This window comes from Aplysia californica, unplaced genomic scaffold, assembly GCF_000002075.1.
Source record: "Aplysia californica isolate F4 #8 unplaced genomic scaffold, AplCal3.0 scaffold00410, whole genome shotgun sequence".
NCBI classification, from domain to species: Eukaryota; Metazoa; Mollusca; class Gastropoda; order Aplysiida; family Aplysiidae; genus Aplysia; species Aplysia californica.
Genome location: NW_004797680.1, coordinates 670,289 through 683,416, shown reverse-complemented (window position 1 = coordinate 683,416; position 13,128 = coordinate 670,289).

The window sequence follows — 13,128 nt, the reverse complement described above, 5'->3', positions numbered from 1 at the left end:
TTGGCTTTGAACCTGGTCAATACACAGAAGTTCATTTTTGGAGCCTGACTGAAGTCTGTATTCTCATCTGAGAGAATGTTTAGTATGTCAGCACGTCATGTCCGGATTTTTCGTTACTTTAGCAGACAATTCTGGACAAACGTGCTGCTGTTTCTGTCGCACGTCCCTGAGGGAGACACTGTACAGGCCTAAGACAACACTTGACTTGAGGGTCTGCTATAGTCTTTCATGATTTGTTTCTGCCTGTGACCTTCTTCTCCCTGATTGTATATTTTTATGTGTCACTGTATTAACATATTTGACTCGATGATTTGTGTCCGTTACCTTCGCTCGTAAATATTCAGCATTGATATCAAAGTTTTTGTACCCCCTTCTTGGAGTGCCCACAGTCAGCCATCTCTGTTTCCGTTTTCTCCACTCTGTTTACATTTATCACTTCACATGTAGCAGGAAAAGTATGTAAACAGATTGAAGTCATCCATGGACACGGACACGCTTCCATGTATTTCCTGGTTACCATCCGTACATGTTGACCCATGAAAACCAAATTGTCTTAGACACAGGTGCCATTAATATTGTTTTGAGAAAATTGTGATTGAAAATGTTGGCTTTTTGTAAATTATTTCATCACTATTTTAAATTTCTCCTTGTTTATGCTAGATGTAGGCCTATTGTTAGGAATTTAAGAATTCAATTAAATTTGCGATTTAATGATATTATTGTTTTATCTCCTTAATTTTGGCAGTTTTGGCACTTATTGAGACAATTTTGCTTTTTCGTAGGGGTGGATGTCTGTGTTCTCGTAATCTGTCAGTAGATTCCTAACATCGACACTTTCGCTGACAGAATTTCTGCGCAATGCATGTAGCAAATTTGTTTTACTGGTTCATGTCTGGTAGTTTGTCTGTCTGGTTGTCAACATTTAGATGCCTGCCTGATGTATGCATTACTTGTTCCTCTTTTGTCTGGTACATAAGATTCATGTCTGTCTGTCCATTTCATGTTGTAAGTCTAGAGCCAGTGGACTTTATCATCTGCTTTTGTTCAATAAACGCTTTCAACTCACAAACCATGTTGGATAATAACGATATATTATATGACATTACGTGTTTATACATACTACTGAATATTGCTATAATTGTGTGATTGTAGACGGATCATGATGTAGGGTTGTACTTTGCCATTTTGTTTCATCTGGTCTTGCTATGTTGGCCTTGGTTGCCTCATGCTTAACTTTGATGTTGCAATGTTGCCCAGGCACCCTTAGCGCCTATGTTTGTCCAGTCACCCTGTGTAAAATGTTTGTGTCTGATGTTGGTCCGGTCACCCTGTGTAAAATGTTTGTGTCTGATGTTGGTCCGGTCACCCTGTGTAAAATGTTTGTGTCTGATGTTGCTATGTCGGTCGGGTCATCTTGTGTAACGTATTTATGTCTGATGTTGTTATGTTCCTCCAATCTTCCTGTGTAACATATTTATGTCTGATGTTCCTATGTTGGTTCGGTCACCCTGTGTAAAGTATTTATGTCTGATGTTACTATGTCGGTCCAGTCATCCTGTGCGTTTTTGTCCGACATTGCGTTGTTCTCGTTGGCCTGTGTTTCTAATGAGCAATGTTACTGCTGCTAGTTGTCTTCAGTTTGTCGTAGGTCGGTTCAGGCTGGGGCTCCTGGGACAGCAAGCACAGAACTTGCAAGGGAAGCCAGACCATGTGGTCTGTGGGGGGACTAAGGGGAAAACAGCACAAGTGTATGATGATGATAAGTCTGTTCTGTAAATAGCGGAGAACAAGATCATGCCCAGGTTCCATTGCTCCATGTGAAGATAATTAACAGAGAGACAGTGACTTTTGCATCAATAATTCAAATATGTTTAGAAGATGACATTTAATTAACATTTTCTGAACCAGTCAATTTAACTTTTTCTAAGCCAATAAATTGAGTAAGAGAGCTTAATTTTTTTTTAAACAAAAAGAGAAACAACTCATTTGTGCAGCTGTGAACTAATCTTATTTATCATGGCTCTTTTCTCTAGGGGAACAAAAAAAAAAAAAAAACAAGGCCACGTAATGGGAAAGAACATGAAGATAATGATTATGATATTTCTGTGTTCGTGGCATATAATAGTACATGATCGACCCTTCCCCTTCCCAATCTGAGCCACGAAATAAGTTTCCCCAATCTCCGGAGAGTTCTGCTAGTACAGGGGAGGTAAGCCACTGTTAGATTTTATATGATCTGAAAGTTCCAATCAGTCCAGGTTGCTTCCCTTCCATCGCTTTCCTTTGATTTTGATGTTAACTTTTTGTTCAGTTTTGTTTTATTTAGCATTACAGAAGTGCACGGACAAGAAGTGAGATGAAATAAACATACTATGACAACAACACAGTGCAGGCAGTTGACTCAGTTTCTCTCGGCCTAGTGCCAAATTTTGTCCCATTGTTCCAGGTGGTGATTCAAGTGATTGTAAATTAATGTGAAAAATGTTTGCCCTCATCAACACATCAGAAATCATTATGGTTAAGGAGGTGAGCTGCCTTGACCCTGTCTATGGGTGTCATGAGCAATCCAAGCTAAGTGGGATATATTATGTGGGGGGGTAGTTGGGTTTTTTTGGTAAGTGTTTTATGTCGCTCGCAGCTGCATAAGGTCATATGAGCGCGTGGGACACATTAAGAAACATTTTCAGTTGGTAGGAAATTTTGAATTTTGTCCGGGTGGCGGCTGAAGCCCACTCTTATCAATTTTTGGACCACCAAAGGTTCTATAACGTGCGCAACTTGCACACGGGACCTCCGAGATTTTTTTTCCTTGTCCAAGAAGGCTAGGTGTAGATCTTTCCTACCATAAGATCAGGGGTGTGGCTGAAAGACAGCAGTAAGAAGGAGCCAAGGAGTAGCAGTGGAAAGGGTGCAGAAAGAGTCAGGAGTCCAGAGGAGGGGGCAAATATTATGTGTATAATGACAGGGACAATGACAATCTTTATAGAGCAAAGATGGAGATATGCAATAAAATTTCTACCCACCTTGGGAATTGAACTCAAATCTTCCGTGTAAGCTATTATGCTACAGTGAAGAGACTAAAACCATTGCTTGATCACATTACACACGACACTATTCTAAGCGTGTCAACTTCTCACTTAAACTTAAACAAAAAAATATATTTACTCTTAACAGTTATTGTTTTGTTTTTTTGTTGAGGTTTTTTTTTTTTGGGGGGGGGGTTGTTTTGTTTTAAAAGTTAAGAGGATTATGTATAAAAAGAAAATCCTGTAAATTCCTGTAAAGGTCTGTACAATAAGTGTTATTAGAAAGGTTTATGAATGGACTTTGATATTATACAATGAACGTATGGCTATGAGATCTACTTATTTTGTTTCTTTAAAAAAAACAATCAAAAATCAATAACCTGTTTTCTCATCTTTACATAGAGGCAAAGAGCGGAAAATTGTTTTTAGTGAAATTGATCTCATTTTTATTTTATATCAAGAAACATTCAATTCTACAAAATCTACAAAAAATAGAGTAATTTGAGGTCAGTTGGTAGGGATGAGAGCCATACCAAAGATTCTCCACATCTTTGGACATACTAGTAGTAGTAGCCTGCCATGAACGACAGGTTCAAATTTTCAATGTGAACAAGCACATGTAGTCACATTACATAAAACTTGTTACAAATTTGTAAAGGCCCTTATGACTGTGGTATTTTTACCTAAAAGTCGAAAAGTAAAAGTTTTTGGGTAGTTGTTTACATGTATTTTAGTATTTTAGACACAAATCACAGATTTGAGATTTCTATAAATAGACGCATTGAGCATTTCCCTAATATTGCTAGAGGGGCCTCTCTTTGGCTCCCAGTCATCGCTATATGAGCAGGATGGATGTATCTCTGTCCTCTGGGTCCATATATTATAGCTTATATTGGCGAATTCTTCCTTCTTATTTTGATCTTTGTACAAAAGAAAAATAAAGATGGCAGACCAAAATTTGGTTCTGTTCTAAAACAAATCTGTTCGTTGTTTACTACAGCTTGGCACTTACAAATAATAAAATATAGATTACATCAATTGCTAAAAGTGTAACAACCATTATTGAAATATATTAAAATTATTCTAAGTACTTTGGATGAAAAAAGACTGTTCACAGCTACTAGGACCGGAGTAAGGTTCTACAACAAAGTTATTATTTGTTAACTACAGCTTGGCACTTACAAATGATAAATAGATTACATACGTTATTGAAAGTGTAACGACCGACATTAACATTAATCTAAGTAATCTGGACGAAGAAACTCTATTTTAAGCTATTAATACCATAATTAGGTTCTAAAATAGCGTATTGTTTACTTTAGCATGGAACTCACAAAAAAATTCAGATTACTTCCTTGACTCAAAATTGTAATGACCGACATAAAATTGACGCAAGTAACTTGGATTAAAACAAAGTTTGTTGCAGCTTCAAAGACCACAAATAGGTTCTAAAATAAATAAATTTATAGTTTACCTCAGCTTCTCACTAATGAAAGAGTAAAGACTACATTCATTACTGAGAATGTAGCGACAGCATGAAAAATTAGCCTAAGTAATTTCGATGAAAAATAGCTGTTTTCAGCTACTAAGACCAGAATAAAGTTCTAAAACAAAGATGGTTGTAGTTTACAACAGTTTAACACTGACAAATAGATTCGATCCATTGCTGAAAGTGTAACGAGACGGGCATTAAAATTATTCTGAGTAATTTGGATGAAAGAAGGTTGTTCACGCTTACTTAGACCAGAATAAGATTCTAAAACAAAGTTATTTGTTGTTTACTGCAGCTTTGCGCTTTGGAAAAATATAAGGTCACACACGTATCCCTGAAGGAGAAACGACCGAGAAAAAATTAACCTAAGTAATTGGGATGAAAAAAAGCTGTTTACAGCTACCGAGACCAGAATAATGTTCTAAAACAAAGTTATTTGTTGTTTACTACAATTTGGCACTGATGAAAAAATATACTACATCCATTACTGAAAGTGTAACGACGTAATCGTAATAATAAATTGAACTAAGTAATTTGGATTTTAACAGAGCTATTTTCAGCTACTAAGACCAGAATAAGGTTCTAAAACAAAGTTATTATTTATTTACTACAGCTTGGCACTTACAAAAAATATAGATAACATACGTTACTGAAAGTGTAACGACCGACATAAACATTACCTAAGTAATTTGAATGAAGAAAACAGTATTTTAAGCTATCAAGACTAAAATTATGTTTTTAAAAAGCGTATTTGTTGTTTACTTTAATTTGGCACTCACCCAAAAAAAATTCAGAATACATCCCTAAACTGAAATTGTAACGACCGACATAACAATTGACCTAAGTCATTTGGATTTTTAAAAAAGAAGCTGTTTGCAGCTCAGGAGACTACAAATAGGTTCTACAATAAAGTAATTTATTGTTTACTACAGTTTCTCACAAAAGAAAACGTGTGCTACATTCATTATTGAGAATGTAACGACAGAATGAAATATTAACCAAAGTAATTTGGAGGGGGGGAAAAGCTGCTTTCAGCTACTAAGACATTTGTTGTTTACTACAGTTTAGCACATAAGAAAAAAAAATAGATTACATCTATTACTGAAAGTGTAAATACCGACATAAAAATTAACTTAGGTCATTTGGATGGATGAAAAAAACGCTAATGAGACCAAAGTAATGTTCTAAAACAAAGTTATCTGTTGTTTACTATAACTTGGCACTGAGGAAAAAATATCATCCATTACTGAAAGTCTAACTACCTACATAATCATAATAATAAATTAACATAAGTAACTTTTTTTAAAAATCTGCTTTCAGCTACTAAGACCAGAAAAAGGTTCTAAAACAAGGTTATTATTTGTTTACTGCAGCTTACCACTTACGAAAAAATATAGATTACATACGTTACTGAAAGTGTAACGACCGATATAAACATTAACCTTCGTAATTTGGATGGAAAAAACCCCCGCTATTTTAAGATATTAAGACCAAAATTGGGTTCTAAAAACCGACATAACAATTGACCTAAATAATTTGGAAAAAATAAAGAAGCTGTTTGCAAAGACCACAAATAAGTTATAAAATAAAGTAATCTATAGTTTACTACAGTTCCTCATCAATGACAAAGTATAGATCACATTCATTACTGGGAATGTAACGACAGAATGAAAAATTAACCAAAGTAATTTAGATGGAAAAAAAGCTTCTTTCAGCTACTAGGACCAGAATAAATTTCTGAAACAAAGATGTTTGTTGTTTTCTACAGCTTGGCACTTAAGAAAAAATATAGATTAGATCGATTACGGAAAGTGTAAAGACCGACATAAAAATTAACCTAGGTCATTTGGATGAAAAAAAAGGCTGTTTACAGCTAAGGAGACCAAAGTAATGTTCTCAAAGAAAGTTATTTATTGTTTACTATAACATGGTATGGAGGAAAAAATATGTATCCATTACTGACTGACATAATCAAAATAATAGACTAACATAAGTAATTTGGAGTTTTTAAAAATCTATTTTCAGCTACTACGACCAGAATAAAATTCTAAAACAAAGTTGTTATTTGTTTACTACAGCTTAGCACTTATAAAAAAAAAAGATTACATACGTTACTGAATGTGTAACGACCGACATTAACATTAACCGTAGTAATTTGGATGAAGAAAACGCCATTAAAGGCTATTAAAACCAAAATTGGGCTCTAAAATAAACTTATTTAAGCTATCACGGCAAAAATTATGTTTTTTAAAAACGTATTTGTTGTTTGGTATAGCTTGGCACGCACCAAAAAATTCAGATTACATCCATTACTGAAATTATAACGACCGACACAACAATTGACCTACGTAATTTCGATCTTTAAAAAGAAGCCGTTTGCAGCTCAGGAGACCACAAATAGGTTCTGTAATAAAGTAATTTAGTGTAAACTACAGCTTCTCACAAAAGAAAAAGTGTGGTACATTCATTACTGAGAATGTAACGACAGAATAAAAAATCAACCAAAGTAATTTGGATGAAAAAATGTGTTTTTAGCTAAGACCAGAATAAAGCTCTAAAACAAAGTTATTTGTTGTCCACTAGATCTACAGCTTGACACTTTAGAAAAAATATAGATTACACCCATTCCTGAAAGTGTAACGACCGACATAGAAATTAACCAAAGTAGATAATTGTCACTTTAAAAAAAGTAAAGATTACATTTATTTCTGAGATTGTAATGGCCGAGTGAAAAATTAACCTAACTTCTTTGGTTGAAAAAATAATTGTTTTCAGCTTCTAAGACTAACATTCGGTTCCAAAAGAGTTATTAAAACGTGTTGTTTACTACAGCTTGACATTTACGAAAACATTTGCTATATTATGTTTCATCCATTGCTGAAAGTGTGTTACGACCGGCATTAGAATTATTCTAAGTAATTGGGAGCGGGGAGCTGTTTACAGCTACCAAGAGCAGAATATCGTTCTAAAACAAAGTTATTTATTGTTTTCTACTTTCTACAGCTTGGCACTTACGAAAAAATTAGATTGCATCATGGCGTTCTTTACTTACAGGCCTTCCCAGCGTACGGCTGAGGTCTCGGACTGGGGTCCGACGATGTTTTCTGTAAGGGAGACAACTGAAACATTAGACCCCCTTTCCCTCCCCCTGATTCCCGAGTGTCGCGTCGCCGCTTAGTCAGCCAATGACACTACTGACCTAGATAGCAGACCGACGTATCTGCAAAAAAATGTAATTAGTTTTTGCATCTTCATTTAAATGGACGCCTATACCCATTCTGCTTCTTGTATCTGCACTACAAATAGAATATTTCACTGAGGCAAACAGACGTAACTGAAGGGCCATGCACATATTATTTCCAATGGCAGCGCGACGTAACTCAAAATCATAAAAAATGCAGATACGTCGCTCTGCCTTGGCACTACAGAGTCTTGCATAGTGTGTAATCTAGTCCTCAGTGCAAGTGCAAGCGTGAGCTGTGTACTGTGTAAAAAAATCAGTCCTTTCTCGCTGTCTAGTAGTGTCTAGCAAGTCTTTCGCAAGCCCGGCAAAATCAAATGTTCAATTGATTCAAAGCGTCGTGTTGTGCATTAAGCGGTATATTTATTCACCAATATTTTCATTGTACTGGATATAATAGCTCTACGTGGTGTTCTTTGTTCATGATAGAAATGTGAAGTGTGGATTTAATAGGTGACATTATCGTTCTAGTACAGTCAAGAAGTGTCTCTCTCGTACCAGACTCTTCATTCTGCCTTTCTTGTTGAATCCAACCTTGCGTTTCATGATCACCAACAACAGTGTGTAAACTCATAAAAATATTCTTTGATTCACTGGTAAACATTTGGTTTTCGAAGCTCTATGGTTGTCATTTGGGTTTCCATTATGGGCAGGAAATGTTGGGTTTTTGGTTGCAGAACAAATTATAGATCTAATTCAGAGAAAGCGAGTTCAAGTGAAAAGAAAGTGTCTGTGTTTAGATTCCCAAAGGATGGGATTGAAAGAAATGCATGGATTTCTGTGATATCCAATGCGAAGTTATCAGTTTCTAAAGAAACTGTTGTGTGTGAACTGCACTGGCCAGATGGTTATGAAAGTGAACTTGTTAAACTTTGTAGACGGTTACTTCAGTCCTCCTATCAATATGTTATAGGGCTCAGGAGGGACCTACTTTATTAACATTCAGCAAATTGTGGAAAAATCAAAATTCACAGATCAAGACTACTTCTATCTCTTGATGCAGACCTTTCAAACCTTGAAGAACCTGATCATTCCTGCTCCGATTGCAATTTTAACATTGAAACAGACGAAAGGGCTTCAGAAACTGTGGACAATCTAATTGAGTTGGAGCAGTCACTTGGTATAGAGACAAAATCTGTGCTGATTTATATTGCTGGCTATGCTACTCGCAAAGACGAAGAGATGGACGAAATTTTTCAACTCGGACAGACAACCTTCTACTACTATAAGTACGGCCACTACACAAGCTCATTGGATAGAGACGGCTTGAATATCCGTTCTGATAGAGCATGTCAGTGGACCTTCTTTGCTTTTCTTTTGTTCAATATTGTTAAAGACTCTTTTGCAGAACATCTTTCTACAAGTTAACCATGTCTGACAGTTTTGAGATCGAAATGCAAGAGAAACACGGGAGGATTCTGGCACACATCTTTTAAAAAAAACTATTGTTACGCTTCCACGCCTCGCTCTTCAAAAGAACATGCATTGAAAATTTTGAAATTATCATAATTGAATAGACATACACTGCAATCCATTGAAGAAGGAAACTGATACTAGAAGAAATTGTGTGCAAAATGTTAAGTTTAATAATTGATCTGATCAATGTCTAGAAAAAAAACCCACAGCAGAAAACAACGCAACAGTCTGTTTGGAACGTTTAATCATACATTGTTCATTGTTCGATATTTCCTACCCTTATTTCACCTGGATACATGGATTATACTACAGAGAAACATAAAACTGGCTTGGTAAGTAGGGCCCTACTTATTTATAAGGCATGTACAGTAAATAGATCTAGTCATGTCTTGTTTAGATTGTTTTATATGGACGTTGATTTCGATTTTTTTTTCTAAATTGCATAACAGATCTAATAGTAATAGGGCTAAGTAGTAAATAAATAATTATTAGGCTCTTATTTTTATGTCACTTAAGACTAAATATTGTAATTACCTTTGGAAACAATGCTCAGAGACTGAATATGGAGTCGACTGGATAAATAGACGTTAATACTTAAATGATATAGTAGGCCCCCAGTCCGAGACCCCAGCCGCACGCTGAGTAGGCCTGTTAGTAGAGTACGCTATGGATTGCATCCATTGCTGAAAGTGAAACGACCGACAAAAACTTAACCTAGGCAATTTTTATGACAAAAAAAGCTGTTTCCAGCTTCTACAACTACAACTAGGTTCTAAATCAAAATTTGTTGTCGTTTCCTACAGTTTGGCACTCACAAAAAATTTTTAAAAATCATATAACATCCATTACTGAAATTGTGATGACCGACTTAAAAATTAACCTTTGTAGTTTAATTTTTTTAAAGGTGTTTGCAGCTCTAAAGACCACCAATAAGTTCTAACACAAAGGGTTTCTTTTTTGTTTTTGGTTTGCTTCAGCTTGTCACTTACGAAAATGTATCGATTACATTCATTCATTACTGAAAGTGTAATGACCGACACAGAAATTGAGCTAAGTACATGTAAATCGGATGGAAACAAAGGTGCTTTCAGCTATAAATACTACAAATAGGTTCTTAAGTAAATTCATTCTTTGTTTACTACTGTTGGACACTGATTTTTAAAAATATGGATTACATCCATTTCTGAAAATGTAAAGACAAAAAAAGCTGTTCCCAGCTTCTAAGACCAAAATTACGTTCTAAAGCAAGGTTATTTGTTGTTTTTTAGAGCCATGCACGTACGTAAACATATAGATTACATCCATTGCTAAGAGTGTAATAACCGAAAAAAAAATGAACGTAAGTAATTTGGATAACAAACAAAAAAATCTGTATCCAGTTATTAAAACCAAAATTAGGTTCTTAAAAAAGTTGTTTGTTGTTCCCTACAGCTTAACACAATCGAAAAAAATTCAGATTACACCCATAACTCAAACTGTAATAACAAAAAATAAAATTTGACTTAAGTAAATTGGATGAAAATGAAGGTGTTTGATGCTCCAAAGACTACGAAAAGATTATAAAATAAAATAATTTATTGTTTACTGCAGCTTGTCATATACGAAAAAAGTAAAGATTAATTTCAATGCTAAGAACTAAGTACTTTGAATGATCAAGAGAAAAAAAAAAGCTGTTTCAGGTAATAAGACCACATTTCGGTTCTAAGACCACGAACAGGTTCTAAAATTAAGTCACTTAACGGTATCTCTCACCCAGCAATATAATATACATGTATTCATGTGATGGGAACATTGTGTAAGGGCTTACCTAAAATGAAATCTAAGCTTTTATTTTTAAAAAGAAAATCGACCCTAGGAAAAATTATTGAATAGTTTTAAGAAAATAGTTTGTACATGGTGTTGGCTTTTGTCAGCTTTACGGCACTTGTAACACAGTTAGGTCATATGTGCCGATGTGCAGGGGTGGCTCGTGGGGCTAAAAAGTGGGCGTGCACAATTAAGCTATAGCAGGCTGAAGATAGTCAGGGGCATAGTAAATGGATTGTCGCTTCGATTTCTAGAACTAAATCTATTTGTTAGCTAAACGTCAGTTTCTTCATCCTGCATTGGAACTGAACACTCAAGTAATACATTTCACCACTCCTCTACGAAACCATGCGAAGGCACAACTCACAGGACGCAGGACTGTGACTTAAGTATGTCACGTTCACCCCCCTTAGGTTCACGGTCACAGAGTCGCTTAAAATAGTGGCAAGACAATGAACCAATCACAATTCATTTGAACACTCCGCTGAATTGCTCTGGGGATCACATAATTCTGGCATAGAATAGTGTGCAGTCTATCGCGTTTATTTTTAGACTGCCTACTGAGGGCTGTTCCGTGGGTGCACATTTGAGATGTGCCGTCTTATTAATATTAATGTACCGCCATACTCTTTAAACGAGTGTCGTCATCGTTTGGGTTATCCCAAAGAGCGATTTACAGGTCAGGTTACCACTGTTGAATATCCTATTATGTTCAGTTAAAGCGCGTGAACTTTGGCATGGCGTAGTAGATCTAGATGTTTTACGGCGCTTTTGACACAGAAATGACAGTTAAGGCGCCTGCGACGACCTTGTTTTGAAATAATATTTGGCTAGTGTTTGTTTCTGACTTCTTTTATTTTATGTTTGTGGATGCTTTTCTTAATAGAATATTTAAAAAATTGGGGCGGCACTGCACGACCGTGCTCTATGAACGAACCGCGCCTGCGGAAGTGTTATTATTACTGGAGAGCATTATACAAAAAATGGAGGAGAGATAAGGACGATGGATGCTAGATTGGAATGAAGGAAAAAAACGAACCAGAGCACCCACTAACTAACCAACCACCCCCCTCCAAAAAAAAAAGAAAGAACGTTGAAAATCGCTGCGTTCATGGCTGATTTCATGAAGCCATACTGGAGGAGCGGAGTGGGTACAGAAGTGGAAACCTGATATAACCTGTTATATCCGATCCCTGTTAAATAACCTGATATAACCTGTTATATCCGATCCCTGTTAAATAACCTGATATAACCTGTTATATCCGATCCCTGTTAAATCAGAAATGCAAGGGAAGTAAGCATTTGTGGACTAATCCAGTTGTTTTTATTCATGGGTAGTTTCCCTTGCCACAAGGCAAGTACCCACGAACAGGAGTTTTGGCCATGTGGTAGGCCTGCACAAGACACATTTTACGCGTGCGTGTAGTGTACAGCTAGGCCTATGCTTAGGGCTAGACTGAAGTCTGCAGCACACCACAGCCCTCTCTCGCTTCACCCGCTGCGTGTGCTTGCAGTGGCGTAGCTTGCGTGGGCTTGCTCCATCACTGCGTTACTCTCTTACTTTTTACATTTTATAGTTAACTAGCCTTTGTCCCTGCTATAACTACTAACAGCAGTTGGAGAAAAGAATGTCATCAACAGTAATCTACTATGTATTGTGTTGATGTCCCATCAGTTCAGCCTTGATACCTCTCTTCCATAATTGTGAAGTCTTTATGAAATCTTGCACCATGCTACTGATATTACCAGTTTTAAGGAAAATCATCTAAATCGCTATGTAAATCTGTTGTTTACTTTTTATAAATGAAACTTGATGCTCGTGTTGCAGCCCAAACGATGTTTTCTTACAAAGTTTTGACCATGTTCTTGGAATTTTTGGCTTCTCTGTCGTCCAAAACAAATTTCACCAAAGACAAAAACGATTCCCAATGTCTACATTATGTCATTCATCGAGTCTCATCAATTTTCTGATCTGGGGGTTATCGAAAATACCAGCCCTTATTTTCTCATACCTGAAATTCGGAAAAGCACAGGACTTTCAATACTTTCATGAATTGTTTCATATAGCGTAATTATTTGAAAGATTTTTTTCCCCTCAACATTCTGAACATGGTTGGCACTTGTTATCATTGTGGCTAATTTAATTT